This window comes from Tympanuchus pallidicinctus, unplaced genomic scaffold, assembly GCF_026119805.1.
Source record: "Tympanuchus pallidicinctus isolate F22 unplaced genomic scaffold, pur_lepc_1.0 scaffold182, whole genome shotgun sequence".
Classification (NCBI taxonomy): Eukaryota; Metazoa; Chordata; class Aves; order Galliformes; family Phasianidae; genus Tympanuchus; species Tympanuchus pallidicinctus.
The window spans coordinates 19,121-40,633 of NW_026294702.1; the positions used below are offsets into that span (position 1 = coordinate 19,121).

Below are 21,513 nucleotides of genomic sequence, written 5' to 3' on the forward strand. Positions count from 1 at the left end.
TACCTCCCACAAACACCAGTTTTCACCCCAAAAATACGACATTTCCTCCTTGAAAGCTAATATTCCACATTTTTTGAAAGAAAACTGGTATTTCTGGGAGAAAATGTCTTATTTTTTGGATGAGATGAGAGGGACAGCGTCTGAAAACCAAAAGGCTACTTTGAACTGGGTTGTATGGAGCTCCTCCTCTCCGACCATGAAGTCCCTTGGATCTGCAGGTCTTCTGATCCGAAGGTCTTCTGCCATAGCAGCAGCGGCGGGCTTTAACAGCCTGCAGTGCTTCCTGCAGAGGCGTCCCTGCGGCGCTCTGATGGGTGACCGAAGCCCAGTTGCAGGGCGCGCAGTTTGCAGTGGTTTGGTCACAACAGCATTTCACAGGTGTTGCAGTTAGAAAGGTTACTGCAATAGTAAGTAATTGGCACCCAGAAATAAATGCAATGCTCACCCGGGTCCTAGGCTTGTAGAAGAAAACTCCAAGGAGAAAGACCTGCAGAAAGAGAATCACAGAATCATCTCTAGATGGGAGTCCGTGACAGGGGCACAAACCCAGGAGACAGAAGAGAGAAAAAAAAAAGCAATCGTACATATTAACAGCGCAGCCAGCTCCCGCCCCACAACTAATGAGACACGGCACGTGGCAGACCAGGCACTCTGGGGGAGGGAGAGAGAATAGGGAGACAGCAGATGGGTCTAACAAGAAAAAAAACCAACGGCAGCGATCTGAGAAGGAGCAGTAATTTACTAAACCCAACCAAACCAAACGAGAAACAAACAGAGCATCAAACACAAGTTCTTACACAGGGGAAGCACGGTACCTTTTTCGCTGCTTTGGTCCAGCTGGGAATTCCACCTTCTTTCCTCTGCACTCCAGGTCCTCCAGGAACACCGCTCCTCTCCTCCTGTCTGAGAGCCCAAAATACCCATAAGGGCATTCAAGGACCAGAACAGGAACTCTTTAACACGCTTTACACGATGCTCTGATGTGGAACAATGACAACAGAAGTCACAAATCACAGCAGAGATCCTTCCCCAGCAGCAGCCAGCCCTTAAATGGGGTCCAGGAGAGGTGCAGCCAGGCTCCGCCCCTTCGTTACACATCTGCATCGCCTTCACCTGCGCTCCCACAGCTGGCTCGGTCCTCGCCTCAGGTGTTCAATCAGCGCTCCAGGCCCTGACCCAACAGCTCCCATTCGCAGGGCTACGAAACGACAGCTGTGTGTCGCTGGGAGCACTGGGTGTGCAAACAGCACTCGCTGCATCCCCAGCAGTGATTGCAGCCCTTTGCTCTCTGGGCTGCTCACACAGATCTCAGCATCTGCTGTGCCAGCACTGAGATCTGTGCTCCCCTGTCTGTTAGAAGAACCATCCATTGGCATCGAGGACAAACTGGGATCAAAATGTGTGGGCTGTGGCAGGTCACCCATCCACAAACCTCCCTCGGCAGACGTTCATTTTCCTCATTATCCCCGTTCTGTGGCTGTACCGGCACTTTAAGGGCACGGCCCCAAGCTGTGATGGAGCACCTGGGGGGGGGGCACGGCCCTGCAGCACAGCTGGGGGCAGTTTGGCTGTGGGCGGGGCTGAGCTGGGCTCCACCCCTCCCTGGGGAGTGCTGCCTTGGTAGTGTGGGTGAGCCCTGCTCCTTGGGATGGGGGATTCCTTCTCTCTTACAGGGCTGTGATCTATTCCTTTTTGGGGGATCCTGACTGCGTTGGAGGGCTGGCAGCCACCTGCACCTGGAAGCTGCTTCCTTTGAGCGTGGTGAGCATTGGTCCTTGGAATGGGGTAAGCGGTTCCATTTGTATTTCAGGGTTGTGACCTCCCCTTTTGGGGGTTCCTCACCTCATTTAGGGGCTGGTAGCTGTAAGGGCAGCACCTGAACCTGGAGACTGCTTCCTCTGGGGTGTGGGGTGAGCCTTAGGATGGGGTGAGTGATTCCTGATTTATTTCAGAGCTGTGAGCTCTGCCTTTCTGGGGGATCTCAAGTTGGGTTAGAGTGGCTGTATCTGCTATGTGGGTTGTTTCTTATTCGATGGTTCTCATCTCATAACTTCCAGTCTGGGGCCCCAAATGTGGTTTATCTGCTCCCACATCATCCCACTTTGGCTGTAATGCACAGTGCTATCTGTTAATTGCATCCATGCAGAGTTTTTTAAGGACATTCTATGCATCATTATCATGTACTAACTTATGTTCTGTATCTTTTCTGACTTCATTTTGCAACCCGATGGGGTTCAAGGATTGCCTGGGCTCCTCCAGTCAGTGGTGTGCGATCAGTGCAGCAGGTAATGAACACCATGAGCCCCGTGTTGGTGCATTGCTTGTATGCAGGTTGGTTTGCGATGAGGTCCAGCTCCGCCACAATGATCACCCAGCTGGATCAGGCTATGAGCAGCCTGATCCAGCCTCACCTTGAAAGGGGCAGCGCATCCACCACGTCTCTGGCAATATGTTCCACTGCCACCTCTTGCGCAATAGGGGGCCAGACCGGCACACGCGCAATAGGTTGCCAGCCAGACGCAGGCGCAGTAGGGTGCCATCCTGGCGCATGCGCAGAAGGCTGCCAACCTAGCGCATGGGCAGTAACGTGCCACTCAAAACCATGCGCAGTAGGGAGACAAATCAGCGCAAGCGCAATAGAATGCAAGCCCAGCACATGCGCAGTGGGGACCCAACGTGGCGCATGCGCAGTAGAGTGCAAACCCAGCGCATGAGTACTAGGGTGCGAGACCGCCCCTTGCGCAGTATGATACGTCACGGCGCATGTGCAACAGGGCGCCAGCCCGACTCATGCGAACTACGGTGCCTACCCGGCGCACGCGCAGTAGAGAGACAAGTTAGCGCATGCGCAAAATGCTGAAAACAGGACGCATGCGCACTACAAAGCCTACACTGCGCATGGGCACCACGCTGCAGAAATTCACATGCGCAGAAGCGTACGAACCCAGCGCATGCGCACTACGAAGCTTACATGACGCACGCGCAGAAGTGTGCCAGGCCGGGGCAAGCACAATACAGATCCTGTCCGAAACATGCGCAGTAAAATGCCAGCCCAGCGCATGCGCAGTAAAGTACAAAAACCGGCGCAAGCGCAGTAGGGTGAAAGCCCAGCGCATGCGCAGTAGGGTATCTGCTTGGCGCATTGGCATGACAAAGCAATGTTTAAGGGGAAAAACAGGGATTTCTATGAAAATAAGCGATATTTTAGGGTAAAAACAGGGATTTCCCATGAAAATAGGCGATATTTTAGGTTAAAAACAGGGATTTCCATGAAAATAAGCGATATTTTAGGGGAAAAACAGGGATTTCGATGAAAATAAGCGATATTTTAGGGTTAAAAACAGGGATTTCTGTGAAAATAAGGGATATTTTAGGGTTAAAAAAAGGGATTTCCATGGAAATAAGCAATATTTTAGGGTTAAAAACAGGGATTTCCATGAAAATAAGCGATATTTTAATGTTAAAAACAGGGATTTCTATGAAAATAAGCGATATTTTAGGTTAAAAACAGGGATTTCCATGAAAATAAGCGATATTTTAGGGGAAAAGCAGGGATTTCCATGAAAATAAGGTGTAATTTAGTGTTAAAAACAGGATTTCCAAGAAAATAAGCGATATTTTAGTGTTAAAAACAGGGATTTCTATGAAAATAAGCGATATTTTAGGGTTAAAAAGAGGATTTCCATGAAAATAAGCGATATTTTAGGTTAAAAACAGGGATTTCTATGAAAATAAGCGATATTTTAGGGTTAAAAAGAGGATTTCCATGAAAATAAGCGATATTTTAGGTTAAAAACAGGGATTTCTATGAAAATAAGCGATATTTTAGGGTTAAAAACAGGGATTTCTATGAAAATAAGCGATATTTTAGGGGAAAAGCAGGGATTTCCATGAAAATAAGCGATATTTTAGGGTTAAAAACAGGGATTTCTATGAAAATAAGCGATATTTTAGGGTTAAAAACAGGGATTTCTATGAAAATAAGCGATATTTTAGGGGAAAAACAGGGATTTCCATGGATATAAGCGATATTTTAGGTTAAAAACAGGGATTTCTATGAAAATAAGCGATATTTTAGGGGAAATAACAGGGATTTCGATGAAAATAAGCGATATTTTAGGGGAAAAACAGGGATTTCTATGAAAATAAGCGATATTTTAGGTTAAAAACAGGGATTTCCATGAAAATAAGCGATATTTTAGGGGAAAAACAGGGATTTCTATGAAAATAAGCGATATTTTAGGGTTAAAAACAGGGATTTCTATGAAAATAAGCGATATTTTAGGGGAAAAACAGGGATTTCTGTGAAAATAAGCGATATTTTAGGGTTAAAAATAGGGATTTCTATGAAAATAAGCGATATTTTAGGGGAAAAACAGGGATTTCCGTGAAAATAAGCGATATTTTAGGGGAAAAACAGGGATTTCCGTGAAAATAAGCGATATTTTAGGGGAAAGAACAGGGATTTCCATGAAAATAAGCGATATTTTATGTTAAAAACAGGGATGTCTGTGAAAATAAGCGATATTTTAGGGGAAAAACAGGGATTTCTATGAAAATAAGCGATATTTTAGGGGAAAAACAGGGATTTCTGTGAAAATAAGAGATATTTTAGGGTTAAAAGCAGGGATTTCTATGAAAATAAGCGATATTTTAGGGTTAAAAGCAGGGATTTCCATGAAAATAAGCGATATTTTAGGGTTAAAAGCAGGGATTTCCATGAATATAAGCGATATTTTAGGGATAAAAACAGGGATTTCTATGAAAATAAGCGATATTTTAGGGGAAAAAAAGGGATTTCTATGAAAATAAGCGATATTTAAGGGTTGAAAACAGGGATTTCCATGAAAGTAAGCGATATTTTAGGGGAAAAACAGGGATTTCTATGAAAATAAGCGATATTTTAGGGTTAAAAACAGGGATTTCTATGAAAATAAGCGATATTTTAGGGTTAAAAGCAGGGATTTCTATGAAAATAAGCGATATTTTAGGGGAAAAGCAGGGATTTCCATGAAAATAAGCGATATTTTAGGGTTAAAAACAGGGATTTCCATGAAAATAAGCGATATTTTAGGGTTAAAAACAGGGATTTCTATGAAAATAAGCGATATTTTAGGGGAAAAACAGGGATTTCTATGAAAATAAGCGATATTTTAGGGTTAAAAACAGGGATTTCCATGAAAATAAGCGATATTTTAGGGTTAAAAGCAGGGATTTCCATGAAAATAAGCGATATTTTAGGGTTAAAAGCAGGGATTTCCATGAAAATAAGCGATATTTTAGGGGAAAAACAGGGATTTCTGTGATAATCAGCGATATTTTATGTTAAAAACAGGGATTTCTATGAAAATAAGCGATATTTTAGGGTTAAAAACAGGGATTTCTATGAAAATAAGCGATATTTTAGGGATAAAAAAAGGGATTTCCTATGAAAATAAGCGATATTTTAGGGGAAAAACAGGGATTTCTATGAAAATAAGCGATATTTTAGGGATAAAAAAAGGGATTTCCATGAAAATAAGCGATATTTTAGGGATAAAAACAGGGATTTCTATGAAAATAAGCGATATTTTAGGGTTATAAACAGGGATTTCTATGAAAATAAGCGATATTTTAGGGTTAAAAACAGGGATTTCCATGAAAATAAGCGATATTTTAGGGTTAAAAACAGGGATTTCTATGAAAATAAGCGATATTTTAGGGGAAAAACAGGGATTTCCATGAAAATAAGCGATATTTTAGGGGAAAAGCAGGGATTTCTATGAAAATAAGCGATATTTTAGTTTTAAAAACAGGGATTTCTATGAAAATAAGCGATATTTTAGGGGAAAAGCAGGGATTTCTATGAAAATAAGGGATATTTTAGGGTTAAAAACAGGGATTTCCATGAAAATAAGCGATATTTTATGTTAAAAACAGGGATTTCCGTGAAAATAAGCGATATTTTAGGGGAAAAACAGGGATTTCCATGAAAATAAGCGATATTTTAGGGGAAAAGCAGGGATTTCTATGAAAATAAGCGATATTTTAGTTTTAAAAACAGGGATTTCTATGAAAATAAGCGATATTTTAGGGGAAAAGCAGGGATTTCTATGAAAATAAGGGATATTTTAGGGTTAAAAGCAGGGATTTCCATGAAAATAAGCGATATTTTATGTTAAAAACAGGGAATTCCGTGAAAATAAGCGATATTTTAGGGGAAAAACAGGGATTTCTGTGAAAATAAGCGATATTTTAAGGTTAAAAAAAGGGATTTCTATGAAAATAAGCGATATTTTAGGGGAAAAACAGGGATTTCGATGAAAATAAGCGATATTTTAGGGATAAAAACAGGGATTTCTATGAAAATAACCGATATTTTAGGGGAAAACCAGGGATTTCTATGAAAATAAGCGATATTTTAGGTTAAAAACAGGGATTTCCATGAAAATAAGCAATATTTTAGGGTTAAAAACAGGGATTTCCATGAAAATAAGCGATATTTTAGGGTTAAAAACAGGGATTTCTATGAAAATAAGCGATATTTTAGGGGAAAAGCAGGGATTTCCATGAAAATAAGCGATATTTTAGGGTTAAAAACAGGGATTTCCGCGAAAATAAGCGATATTTTAGGGTTAAAAACAGGGATTTCTGTGAAAATAAGCGATATTTTAGGTTAAAAACAGGGATTTCCGTGAAAATAAGCGATATTTTAGGGTTAAAAACAGGGATTTCCATGAAAATAAGGGATATTTCAGGGTTAAAAGCTGGGATTTCCATGAAAATAAGCGATATTTTAGGGATAAAAACAGGGATTTCTATGAAAATAAGCGATATTTTAGGGGAAAAACAGGGATTTATATAAAAATAAGCGATATTTTAGGTGAAATGCAGGGATTTCCATGAAAATAAGCGATATTTTAGGGTGAAAAACAGGGATTTCTATGAAAATAAGCGATATTTTAGGGTTAAAAACAGGGATTTCTATGAAAATAAGTGATATTTTAGGGGAAAAACAGGGATTTCCATGAAAATAAGCGATATTTTAGGGTTAAAAACAGGGATTTCTATGAAAATAAGCGATATTTTAGGGGAAAAGCAGGGATTTCCATGAAAATAAGCGATATTTTAGGGTTAAAAACAGGGATTTCGATGAAAATAAGCGATATTTTAGGGGAAAAACATGGATTTCTATGAAAATAAGCGATATTTTAGGGTTAAAAACAGGGATTTGCATGAAAATCAGTGATATTTCAGGGTTAAAAACAGGGATTTCTATGAAAATAAGGTGTAAATTAGTGTTAAAAACAGGATTTCCATGAAAATAAGCGATATTTTAGGGGAAAAACAGGGATTTCTATGAAAATAAGCGATATTTTAGGGTTAAAAAAAGGGATTTCTATGAAAATAAGCGATATTTTAAAGGAAAAACAGGGATTTCTATGAAAATAAGCGATATTTTAGGGGAAAAACAGGGATTTCTATGAAAATAAGGGATATTTTAGGGGAAAAGCAGGGATTTCCATGAAAATAAGCGATATTTTATGTTAAAAACAGGGAATTCCGTGAAAATAAGCGATATTTTAGGGGAAAAACAGGGATTTCTATGAAAATAAGCGATATTTTAGGGGAAAAGCAGGGATTTCTATGAAAATAAGCGATATTTTAGTTTTAAAAACAGGGATTTCTATGAAAATAAGCGATATTTTAGGGGAAAAGCAGGGATTTCTATGAAAATAAGCGATATTTTAGGGTTAAAAGCAGGGATTTCCATGAAAATAAGCGATATTTTATGTTAAAAACAGGGATTTCTATGAAAATAAGCGATATTTTAGGGGAAAAACAGGGATTTCTGTGAAAATAAGCGATATTTTAAGGTTAAAAAAAGGGATTTCTATGAAAATAAGCGATATTATAGGGGAAAAACAGGGATTTCGATGAAAATAAGCGATATTTTAGGGATAAAAACAGGGATTTCTATGAAAATAAGCGATATTTTAGGGGAAAAACAGGGATTTCTATGAAAATAAGCGATATTTTAGGTTAAAAACAGGGATTTCCATGAAAATAAGCGATATTTTAGGGTTAAAAACAGGGATTTCCATGAAAATAAGCGATATTTTAGGGTTAAAAACAGGGATTTCTATGAAAATAAGCGATATTTTAGGGGAAAAGCAGGGATTTCCATGAAAATAAGCGATATTTTAGGGTTAAAAACAGGGATTTCCGCGAAAATAAGCGATATTTTAGGGTTAAAAACAGGGATTTCTGTGAAAATAAGCGATATTTTAGGTTAAAAACAGGGATTTCCGTGAAAATAAGCGATATTTTAGGGTTAAAAACAGGGATTTCCATGAAAATAAGCGATATTTTAGGGTTAAAAGCAGGGATTTCCATGAAAATAAGCGATATTTTAGGGATAAAAACCGGATTTCCATGAAAATAAGCAGTATTTTAGGGGAAAAACAGGGATTTATATAAAAATAAGCGATATTTTAGGTGAAATGCAGGGATTTCCATGAAAATAAGCGATATTTTAGGGTGAAAATCAGGGATTTCCATGAAAATAAGCGATATTTTAGGGTTAAAAACAGGGATTTCTATGAAAATAAGTGATATTTTAGGGGAAAAACAGGGATTTCTATGAAAATAAGCGATATTTTAGGGTTAAAAACAGGGATTTCTATGAAAATAAGCGATATTTTAGGGGAAAAGCAGGGATTTCCATGAAAATAAGCGATATTTTAGGGTTAAAAACAAAGATTTCGATGAAAATAAGCGATATTTTAGGGGAAAAACATGGATTTCTATGAAAATAAGCGATATTTTAGGGTTAAAAACAGGGATTTGCATGAAAATAAGCGATATTTCAGGGTTAAAAACAGGGATTTCTATGAAAATAAGGTGTAATTTAGTGTTAAAAACAGGGATTTCCATGAAAATAAGGGATATTTTAGGGGAAAAACAGGGATTTCTATGAAAATAAGCGATATTTTAGGGTTAAAAAAAGGGATTTCTATGAAAATAAGCGATATTTTAAAGGAAAAACAGGGATTTCTATGAAAATAAGCGATATTTTAGGGGAAAAACAGGGATTTCTATGAAAATAAGCGATATTTTAGGGGAAAAGCAGGGATTTCCATGAAAATAAGCGATATTTTAGGGTTAAAAACAGGGATTTCTATGAAAATAAGCGATATTTCAGAGGAAAAACAGGGATTTCCATGAAAATAAGCGATATTTTAGGGGAAAAACAGGGATTTCTATGAAAATAAGCGATATTTTAGGGTTAAAAACAGGGATTTCGATGAAAATAAGCGATATTTTAGGGTGAAAAACAGGGATTTCCATGACAATAAGCGATATTTTAGGGGAAAAGCAGGGATTTCTATGAAAATAAGCGATATTTTAGTTTTAAAAACAGCGATTTCTATGAAAATAAGCGATATTTTAGGGGAAAAGCAGGGATTTCTATGAAAATAAGGGATATTTTAGGGTTAAAAGCAGGGATTTCCATGAAAATAAGCGATATTTTATGTTAAAAACAGGGAATTCCGTGAAAATAAGCGATATTTTAGGGGAAAAACAGGGATTTCTGTGAAAATAAGCGATATTTTAAGGTTAAAAAAAGGGATTTCTATGAAAATAAGCGATATTTTAGGGGAAAAACAGGGATTTCGATGAAAATAAGCGATATTTTAGGGATAAAAACAGGGATTTCTATGAAAATAACCGATATTTTAGGGGAAAACCAGGGATTTCTATGAAAATAAGCGATATTTTAGGTTAAAAACAGGGATTTCCATGAAAATAAGCGATATTTTAGGGTTAAAAACAGGGATTTCCATGAAAATAAGCGATATTTTAGGGTTAAAAACAGGGATTTCTATGAAAATAAGCGATATTTTAGGGGAAAAGCAGGGATTTCCATGAAAATAAGCGATATTTTAGGGTTAAAAACAGGGATTTCCGCGAAAATAAGCGATATTTTAGGGTTAAAAACAGGGATTTCTATGAAAATAAGCGATATTTTAGGTTAAAAACAGGGATTTCCGTGAAAATAAGCGATATTTTAGGGTTAAAAACAGGGATTTCCATGAAAATAAGCGATATTTTAGGGTTAAAAGCAGGGATTTCCATGAAAATAAGCGATATTTTAGGGTTAAAAACAGGGATTTCTATGAAAATAAGCGATATTTTAGGGGAAAAACAGGGATTTATATAAAAATAAGCGATATTTTAGGTGAAATGCAGGGATTTCCATGAAAATAAGCGATATTTTAGGGTGAAAAACAGGGATTTCCATGAAAATAAGCGATATTTTAGGGTTAAAAACAGGGTTTTCTATGAAAATAAGTGATATTTTAGGGGAAAAACAGGGATTTCTATGAAAATAAGCGATATTTTAGGGTTAAAAACAGGGATTTCTATGAAAATAAGCGATATTTTAGGGGAAAAGCAGGGATTTCCATGAAAATAAGCGATATTTTAGGGTTAAAAACAGGGATTTCGATGAAAATAAGCGATATTTTAGGGGAAAAACATGGATTTCTATGAAAATAAGCGATATTTTAGGGTTAAAAACAGGGATTTGCATGAAAATCAGTGATATTTCAGGGTTAAAAACAGGGATTTCTATGAAAATAAGGTGTAAATTAGTGTTAAAAACAGGATTTCCATGAAAATAAGGGATATTTTAGGGGAAAAACAGGGATTTCTATGAAAATAAGCGATATTTTAGGGTTAAAAACAGGGATTTCTATGAAAATAAGCGATATTTTAGGGGAAAAACAGGGATTTCTATGAAAATAAGCGATATTTTAGGGGAAAAACAGGGATTTCTATGAAAATAAGCGATATTTTAGGGGAAAACAGGGATTTCCATGAAAATAAGCGATATTTTAGGGTTAAAAACAGGGATTTCTATGAAAATAAGCGATATTTTAGGGGAAAAACAGGGATTTCCATGAAAATAAGCGATATTTTAGGGGAAAAACAGGGATTTCTATGAAAATAAGCGATATTTTAGGGTTAAAAACAGGGATTTCGATGAAAATAAGCGATATTTTAGGGTGAAAAACAGGGATTTCTATGAAAATAAGCGATATTTTAGGGCTAAAAACAGGGATTTCTATGAAAATAAGCGATATTTTAGGGTGAAAAACAGGGATTTCTAGGAAAATAAGCGATATTTTAGGGTTAAAAGCAGGGATTTCCATGAAAATAAGCGATATTTTAGGGTTAAAAACAGGGATTTCTATGAAAATAAGCGATATTTTAGGGGAAAAGCAGGGATTTCTATGAAAATAAGCGATATTTTAGGTTAAAAACAGGGATTTCCGTGAAAATAAGCGATATTTTAGGGGAAAAGCAGGGATTTCCATGAAAATAAGCGATATTTTAGTTAAAAACAGGGATTTCCATGAAAATAAGCGATATTTTCGGGGAAAAACAGGGATTTCTATGAAAATAAGCGATATTTTAGGGGAAAAACAGGGATTTCTATGAAAATAAGCGATATTTTAGGGTTAAAAGCAGGGATTTCCATGAATATAAGCGATATTTTAGGGATAAAAACAGGGATTTCCATGAAAATAAGCGATATTTTAGGGTTAAAAGCACGGATTTCCATAAAAATAAGCGATATTTTAGGTTAAAACAGGGATTTCTATGAAAATAAGCGATATTTTAGGGGAAAAACAGGGATTTCTATTAAAATAAGCGATATTTTAGGGTTGAAAACAGGGATTTCTATGAAAATAAGCGATATTTTAGGGTTAAAAGCAGGGATTTCCATGAAAATAAGCGATATTTTAGGGTTAAAAACAGGGATTTCTGTGAAAATAAGCGATATTTTATGTTAAAAACAGGGATTTCCATGGAAATAAGCAATATTTTAGGTTAAAAACAGGGAATTCTGTGAAAATAAGCGATATTTTAGGGGAAAAACAGGGATTTCCATGAAAATAAGCGATATTTTAAGGGGAAAAGCAGGGATTTCTATGAAAATAAGCGATATTTTAGGGTTAAAACAGGGATTTCTATGAAAATAAGCGATATTTTAGGGTTAAAAACAGGGATTTCCATGAAAATAAGCGATATTTTAGGGTTAAAAACAGGGATTTCTATGAAAATAAGCGATATTTTAGGGTTGAAAACAGGGATTTCTGTGAAAATAAGCGATATTTTAGGGTGAAAAACAGGGATTTCTATGAAAATAAGCGATATTTTAGGGTTAAAAGCAGGGATTTCCATGAAAATAAGCGATATTTTAGGGGAAAAACAGGGATTTCTATGAAAATAAGCGATATTTTAGGGTTAAAAACAGGGATTTCTATGAAAATAAGCGATATTTTAGGGGAAAAACAGGGATTTCTATGAAAATAAGCGATATTTTAGGGTTAAAACAGGGATTTCTGTGAAAATAAGCGATATTTTAGGGTTAAAAACAGGGATTTCCATGAAAATAAGCGATATTTTAGGGTTAAAAACAGGGATTTCTATGAAAATAAGCGATATTTTAGGGGAAAAGCAGGGATTTCTATGAAAATAAGCGATATTTTAGGGGAAAAGCAGAGATTTCGATGAAAATAAGCGATATTTTAGGGGAAAAGCAGGGATTTCCATGAAAATAAGCGATATTTTAGGGGAAAAACAGGGATTTCCATGAAAATCAGCGATATTTTAGAGGAAAAACAGGGATTTCCATGAGAATAAGCGATATTTTATGTTAAAAACAGGGATTTCTATGAAAATAAGGGATATTTCAGGGTTAAAAGCTGGGATTTCCATGAAAATAAGCGATATTTTAGGGCTAAAAACAGGGATTTCTATGAAAATAAGCGATATTTTAGGGTGAAAAACAGGGATTTCTATGAAAATAAGCGATATTTTAGGGTTAAAAGCAGGGATTTCCATGAAAATAAGCGATATTTTAGGGTTAAAAACAGGGATTTCTATGAAAATAAGCGATATTTTAGGGTTAAAACCAGGGATTTCCATAAAAATAAGCGATATTTTAGGTTAATAACAGGGATTTCGATGAAAATAAGCGATATTTTAGGGGAAAAACAGGGATTTCCATGAAAATAAGCGATATTTTAGGGGAAAAACAGGGATTTCTATGAAAATAAGCGATATTTTAGGGTTAAAAGCAGGGATTTCTATGAAAATAAGCGATATTTTATGTTAAAAGCAGGGATTTCCATGAAAATAAGCGATATTTTAGGGTTAAAAACAGGGATTTCCGTGAAAATAAGCGATATTTTAGGGTTGAAAACAGGGATTTCCATGAAAATAAGCGATATTTTAGGTTAAAAACAGGGATTTCTATGAAAATAAGCGATATTTAAGGGGAAAAACAGGGATTTCCATGAAAATAAGCGATATTTTAGGGTTAAAAACAGGGATTTCGATGAAAATAAGCGATATTTTATGTTAAAAACAGGGATTTCTATGAAAATAAGCGATATTTTAGGGTTAAAAACAGGGATTTCGATGAAAATAAGCGATATTTTAGGGTTAAAAACAGGGATTTCTATGAAAATAAGCGATATTTTAGGGTTAAAAACAGGGATTTCTATGAAAATAAGCGATATTTTAGGGGAAAAGCAGGGATTTCTATGAAAATAAGCGATATTTTAGGGTTAAAAACAGGGATTTCTATGGAAATGAGCGATATTTTAGGGTTAAAAACAGGGATTTCCATGAAAATAAGCGATATTTTAGGTTAAAAACAGGGAATTCTGTGAAAATAAGCGATATTTTAGGGGAAAAACAGGGATTTCCATGAAAATAAGGGATATTTTAGAGGAAAAGCAGAGATTTCTATGAAAATAAGCGATATTTTAGGGGAAAAACAGGGATTTCCATGAAAATAAGCGATATTTTAGGGTTAAAAACAGGGATTTCTGTGAAAATAAGCGATATTTTAGGGGAAAAACAGGGATTTCTATGAAAATAAGCGATATTTTAGGGGAAAAACAGGGATTTCCATGAAAATAAGCGATATTTTAGGGTTATAAACAGGGATTTCTATGAAAATAAGCGATATTTTAGGGTGAAAAACAGGGATTTCCATGAAAATAAGCGATATTTTAGGGTTAAAAACAGGGATTTCTATGAAAATAAGCGATATTTTAGGGGAAAAACAGGGATTTCTATGAAAATAAGCGATATTTTAGGGTTAAAAACAGGGATTTCTATGAAAATAAGCGATATTTTAGGGTTAAAAACAGGGATTTCTATGAAAATAAGCGATATTTTATGTTAAAAACAGGGATTTCGATGAAAATAAGCGATATTTTAGGGTGAAAAACAGGGATTTCTGTGAAAATAAGCGATATTTTATGTTAAAAACAGGGATTTCTATGAAAATAAGCGATATTTTAGGGTGAAAAACAGGGATTTCCATGAAAATAAGCGATATTTTAGGGGAAAAACAGGGATTTCTATGAAAATAAGCGATATTTTAGGGTTAGAAACAGGGATTTCTATGAAAATAAGCGATATTTTAGGTTAAAAACAGGGATTTCCTATGAAAATAAGCGATATTTTAGGGGAAAAACAGGGATTTCCATGAAAATAAGCGATATTTTAGGGTTGAAAACAGGGATTTCCATGAAAATAAGCGATATTTTATGTTAAAAACAGGGATTTCCATGAAAATAAGCGATATTTTAGGGTTAAAAACAGGGATTTCTATGAAAATAAGCGATATTTTATGTTAAAAACAGGGATTTCCATGAAAATAAGCGATATTTTAGGTTAAAAACAGGGATTTCTGTGAAAATAAGCGATATTTTAGGGGAAAACAGGGATTTCTATGAAAATAAGCGATATTTTAGGGTTAAAACAGGGATTTCTATGAAAATAAGCGATATTTTAGGGTTAAAAACAGGGATTTCCATGAAAATAAGCGATATTTTAGGGTTAAAAACAGGGATTTCTGTGAAAATAAGCGATATTTTAGGGTTGAAAACAGGGATTTCCATGAAAATAAGCGATATTTTAGGGTGAAAAACAGGGATTCCTATGAAAATAAGCGATATTTTAGGGTTAAAACAGGGATTTCCATGAAAATAAGCGATATTTTAGTTAAAAACAGGGATTTCTATGAAAATAAGCGATATTTTAGGGTTAAAACAGGGATTTCCATGAAAATAAGCGATATTTTAGGGATAAAAACAGGGATTTCTATGAAAATAAGCGATATTTTAGGGTGAAAAACAGGGATTTCCATGAAAATAAGCGATATTTTAGGGTGAAAAACAGGGATTTCGATGAAAATAAGCGATATTTTCAGGGTTAGAAACAGGGATTTCCATGAAAATAAGCGATATTTTAGGTTAAAAACAGGGATTTCCTATGAAAATAAGCGATATTTTAGGGGAAAAACAGGGATTTCCATGAAAATAAGCGATATTTTAGGGTTGAAAACAGGGATTTCCATGAAAATAAGCGATATTTTAGGGGAAAAACAGGGATTTCCATGAAAATAAGCGATATTTTAGGGTTAAAAACAGGGATTTCTATGAAAATAAGCGATATTTTAGTTAAAAACAGAGGTTTCCATGAAAATAAGCGATATTTTAGGGTTAAAAACAGGGATTTCTGTGAAAATAAGCGATATTTTAGAGGAAAAGCAGGGATTTCTATGAAAATAAGCGATATTTTAGGGTTAAAAGCAGGGATTTCTATGAAAATAAGCGATATTTTAGGGTTAAAAGCAGGGATTTCCATGAAAATAAGCGATATTTTAGGGTTAAAAACAGGGATTTCTGTGAAAATAAGCGATATTTTAGGGTTGAAAACAGGGATTTCCATGAAAATAAGCGATATTTTAGGGGAAAAACAGGGATTTCTATGAAAATAAGCGATATTTTAGGGTTAAAAGCAGGGATTTCTATGAAAATAAGCGATATTTTAGTTTTAAAAACAGGGATTTCTATGAAAATAAGCGATATTTTAGGGTTAAAAGCAGGGACTTCCATGAATATAAGCGATATTTTAGGGATAAAAACAGGGATTTCTATGAAAATAAGCGATATTTTAGGTTAAAAACAGGGGTTTCCATGAAAATAAGCGATATTTTAGGTTAAAAACAGGGAATTCTGTGAAAATAAGCGATATTTTAGAGGAAAAGCAGGGATTTCTATGAAAATAAGCGATATTTTAGGGTTAAAACAGGGATTTCTATGAAAATAAGCGATATTTTAGGGTTAAAAGCAGGGATTTCCATGAAAATAAGCGATATTTTAGTTTTAAAAACAGGGATTTCTATGAAAATAAGCGATATTTTAGGGTTAAAAGCAGGGATTTCCATGAAAATAAGCGATATTTTAGGGAAAAACAGGGATTTCTATGAAAATAAGCGATATTTTAGGTTAAAAACAGGGATTTCCATGAAAATAAGCGATATTTTAGGGTTAAAAGCAGGGATTTCTATGAAAATAAGCGATATTTTAGGGTTAAAAGCAGGGATTTCCATGAAAATAAGCGATATTTTAGGGTTAAAAACAGGGATTTCTATGGAAAATAAGCGATATTTTAGGGTTAAAAACAGGGATTTCTATGAAAATAAGCGATATTTTAGGGTTAAAAACAGGGATTTCTATGAAAATAAGCGATATTTTAGGGTTAAAAGCTGGGATTTCCATGAAAATAAGCGATATTTTAGGGTTAAAAACAGGGATTTCTATGGAAAATAAGCGATATTTTAGGGGAAAAACAGGGATTTCCATGAAAATAAGCGATATTTTAGGTTAAAAACAGGGATTTCTGTGAAAATAAGCGATATTTTAGGGGAAAAACAGGGATTTCTATGAAAATAAGCGATATTTTAGGGGAAAAACAGGGATTTCTATGAAAATAAGCGATATTTTAGGGGAAAAACAGGGATTTCCATGAAAATAAGCGATATTTTAGGGTTAAAAACAGGGATTTCTGTGAAAATAAGCGATATTTTAGGGGAAAAACAGGGATTTCTATGAAAATAAGCGATATTTTAGGGGAAAAACAGGGATTTCCATGAAAATAAGCGATATTTTAGGGTTATAAACAGGGATTTCTATGAAAATAAGCGATATTTTAGGGTGAAAAACAGGGATTTCTATGAAAATAAGCGATATTTTAGGGTTAAAAACAGGGATTTCTATGAAAATAAGCGATATTTTAGGGGAAAAACAGGGATTTCTATGAAAATAAGCGATATTTTAGGGTTAAAACAGGGATTTCTATGAAAATAAGCGATATTTTTAGGGGTAAAAACAGGGATTTCTATGAAAATAAGCGATATTTTATGTTAAAAACAGGGATTTCCATGAAAATAAGCGATATTTTAGTTTTAAAAACAGGGATTTCTATGAAAATAAGCGATATTTTAGGGTTAAAAGCAGGGATTTCTATGAAAATAAGCGATATTTTAGGGTTAAAAACAGGGATTTCCATGAAAATAAGCGATATTTTAGTTAAAAACAGGGATTTCTATGAAAATAAGCGATATTTTAGGGTTAAAAGCAGGGACTTCCATGAATATAAGCGATATTTTAGGGATAAAAACAGGGATTTCTATGAAAATAAGCGATATTTTAGGTTAAAAACAGGGGTTTCCATGAAAATAAGCGATATTTTAGGGTTAAAAACAGGGAATTCTGTGAAAATAAGCGATATTTTAGAGGAAAAGCAGGGATTTCTATGAAAATAAGCGATATTTTAGGGTTAAAAACAGGGATTTCTATGAAAATAAGCGATATTTTAGGGTTAAAAGCTGGGATTTCCATGAAAATAAGCGATATTTTAGGGTTAAAAACAGGGATTTCTGTGAAAATAAGCGATATTTTAGGGTTGAAAACAGGGATTTCCATGAAAATAAGCGATATTTTAGGGTTAAAAACAGGGATTTCTATGAAAATAAGCGATATTTTAGGGTTAAAAACAGGGATTTCCATGAAAATAAGCGATATTTTAGGTTAAAAACAGGGAATTCTGTGAAAATAAGCGATATTTTAGGGGAAAAACAGGGATTTCCATGAAAATAAGCGATATTTTAGAGGAAAAGCAGAGATTTCTATGAAAATAAGCGATATTTTAGAGGAAAAACAGGGATTTCCATGAAAATAAGCGATATTTTAGGGTTAAAAACAGGGATTTCTGTGAAAATAAGCGATATTTTAGGGGAAAAACAGGGATTTCTATGAATATAAGCGATATTTTAGGGGAAAAACAGGGATTTCCATGAAAATAAGCAATATTTTAGGGTTATAAACAGGGATTTCTATGAAAATAAGCGATATTTTAGGGGAAAAACAGGGATTTCCATGAAAATAAGCGATATTTTAGGGTTAAAAACAGGGATTTCTATGAAAATAAGCGATATTTTAGGGGAAAAACAGGGATTTCTATGAAAATAAGCGATATTTTAGGGTTAAAAGCAGGGATTTCCATGAAAATAAGCGATATTTTAGGGGTAAAAACAGGGATTTCTATGAAAATAAGCGATATTTTATGTTAAAAACAGGGATTTCCATGAAAATAAGCGATATTTTAGTTTTAAAAACAGGGATTTCTATGAAAATAAGCGATATTTTAGGGGATAAAACAGGGATTTCTATGAAAATAAGCGATATTTTAGGTTAAAAGCAGGGATTTCTATGAAAATAAGCGATATTTTAGGGTTAAAAGCTGGGATTTCCATGAAAATAAGCGATATTTTAGTTTTAAAAACAGGGATTTCTGTGAAAATAAGCGATATTTTAGGGTTGAAAACAGGGATTTCCATGAAAATAAGCGATATTTTAGGGTTAAAAACAGGGATTCCTATGAAAATAAGCGATATTTTAGGGTTAAAAGCAGGGATTTCTGTGAAAATAAGCGATATTTTAGTTTTAAAGACAGGGATTTCTATGAAAATAAGCGATATTTTAGGGTTAAAAGCAGGGACTTCCATGAATATAAGCGATATTTTAGGGATAAAAACAGGGATTTCTATGAAAATAAGCGATATTTTAGGGGAAAAACAGGGATTTCTATGAAAATAAGCGATATTTTAGGGTTAAAAACAGGGATTTCTATGACAATAAGCGATATTTTATGTTAAAAACAGGGATTTCCATGAAAATAAGCGATATTTTAGGGTTAAAAACAGGGATTTCTATGAAAATAAGCGATATTTTAGGGGAAAAACAGGGATTTCTATGAAAATAAGGGATATTTTAGGGGAAAAAACAGGGATTTCGATGAAAATAAGCGATATTTTAGGGGAAAAACAGGGATTTCTGTGAAAATAAGCGATATTTTAGGGGAAAAACAGGGATTTCTATGAAAATAAGCGATATTTTAGGGGAAAAACAGGGATTTCTATGAAAATAAGGGATATTTTAGGGATAAAAACAGGGATTTCTATGAAAATAACCAATATTTTAGGGGAAAACCAGGGATTTCTATGAAAATAAGCGATATTTTAGGGGAAAAAACAGGGATTTCTGTGAAAATAAGCGATATTTTTTGTTAAAAACAGGGATTTCTATGAAAATAAGCGATATTTTAGGGGAAAAAACAGGGATTTCCATGAAAATAAGCGATATTTTAGGGGAAAAACAGGGATTTCTGTGAAAATAAGCGATATTTTAGGGGAAAAACAGGGATTTCTGTGAAAATAAGCGATATTTTAGGGGAAAAACAGGGATTTCCGTGAAAATAAGCGATATTTTAGGGGAAAAACAGGGATTTCTATGAAAATAAGCGATATTTTAGGGGAAAGAACAGGGATTTCCATGAAAATAAGCGATATTTTATGTTAAAAACAGGGATGTCTGTGAAAATAAGCGATATTTTAGGGGAAAAACAGGGATTTCTATGAAAATAAGCGATATTTTAGGGGAAAAACAGGGATTTCTGTGAAAATAAGCGATATTTTATGTTAAAAGCAGGGATTTCCATGAAAATAAGCGATATTTTAGGGTTAAAAACAGGGATTTCCGTGAAAATAAGCGATATTTTAGGGGAAAAAACAGGGATTTCCATGAAAATAAGCGATATTTTAGGGGAAAAACAGGGATTTCCATGAAAATAAGCGATATTTTATGTTAAAAACAGGGATTTCTATGAAAATAAGCGATATTTTAAGGTTAAAAACAGGGATTTCCATGAATATAAGCAATATTTTAGGGGAAAAACAGGGATTTCTATGAAAATAAGCGATATTTTAGGGAAAAAACAGGGATTTCTATGAAAATAAGCGATATTTTAGGGTTAAAAACAGGGATTTCTATGAAAATAAGCGATATTTTAGGGGAAAAACAGGGATTTCCATGAAAATAAGCGATATTTTAGGGGAAAAAACAGGGATTTCTATGAAAATAAGCGATATTTTATGTTAAAAACAGGGATTTCTATGAAAATAAGCGATATTTTAGGGGTTAAAAACAGGGATTTCTATGAAAATAAGCGATATTTTATGTTAAAAACAGGGATTTCTATGAAAATAAGCGATATTTTATGTTAAAAACAGGGATTTCTGTGAAAATAAGCGATATTTTAGGGGAAAAACAGGGATTTCTATGAAAATAAGCGATATTTTATGTTAAAAACAGGGATTTCTATGAAAATAAGCGATATTTTAGGGGAAAAACAGGGATTTCTATGAAAATAAGCGATATTTTAGGGGAAAAACAGGGATTTCTATGAAAATAAGCGATATTTTAGGGGAAAACCAGGGATTTCTGTGAAAATAAGCGATATTTTAGGGGAAAAACAGGGATTTCTATGAAAATAAGCGATATTTTATGTTAAAAACAGGGATTTCTGTGAAAATAAGCGATATTTTAGGGGAAAAACAGGGATTTCTATGAAAATAAGCGATATTTTATGTTAAAAACAGGGATTTCTATGAAAATAAGCGATATTTTAGGGGAAAACCAGGGATTTCTGTGAAAATAAGCGATATTTTAGGGGAAAAACAGGGATTTCTATGAAAATAAGCGATATTTTATGTTAAAAACAGGGATTTCTATGAAAATAAGCAATATTTTAGGGGAAAAACAGGGATTTCTATGAAAATAAGCGATATTTTAGGGGAAAAACAGGGATTTCTGTGAAAATAAGCGATATTTTAGGGGAAAACCAGGGATTTCTGTGAAAATAAGCGATATTTTAGGGGAAAAACAGGGATTTTTATGAAAATAAGCGATGTTTTATTTTAAAAACAGGGATTTCTGTGAAAATAAGCGATATTTTAGGGGAAAAACACGGATTTCTATGAAAATAAGCGATATTTTATGTTAAAAACAGGGATTTCTATGAAAATAAGCGATATTTTAGGGTTAAAAACAGGGATTTCTATGAAAATAAGCGATATTTTATGTTAAAAACAGGGATTTCTGTGAACATCAGCGATATTTTAGGGGAAAAACAGGGATTTCAATGAAAATAAGCGATATTTTAGGGGAAAAAACAGGGATTTCTATGAAAATAAGCAATATTTTAGGGTTAAAAACAGGGATTTCCATGAAAATAAGCGATATTTTATGTTAAAAA

General features: G+C 34.3%; 1 long non-coding RNA gene across 1 annotated transcript; it reads left to right on the forward strand.

Moving 5' to 3' along the window:
- The first annotated feature begins 858 nt into the window (after nt 1–858).
- LOC128079434 (uncharacterized) lies at nt 859–17,708 on the forward strand. The gene is made up of 9 exons (XR_008206122.1): nt 859–982; nt 1,149–1,320; nt 4,605–5,033; nt 8,022–8,063; nt 9,765–10,014; nt 11,009–11,301; nt 11,632–11,713; nt 16,324–16,405; nt 17,613–17,708. It is a non-coding gene; the product is annotated as an uncharacterized LOC128079434 (long non-coding RNA).
- Nucleotides 17,709–21,513: the final 3,805 nt, after the last annotated feature.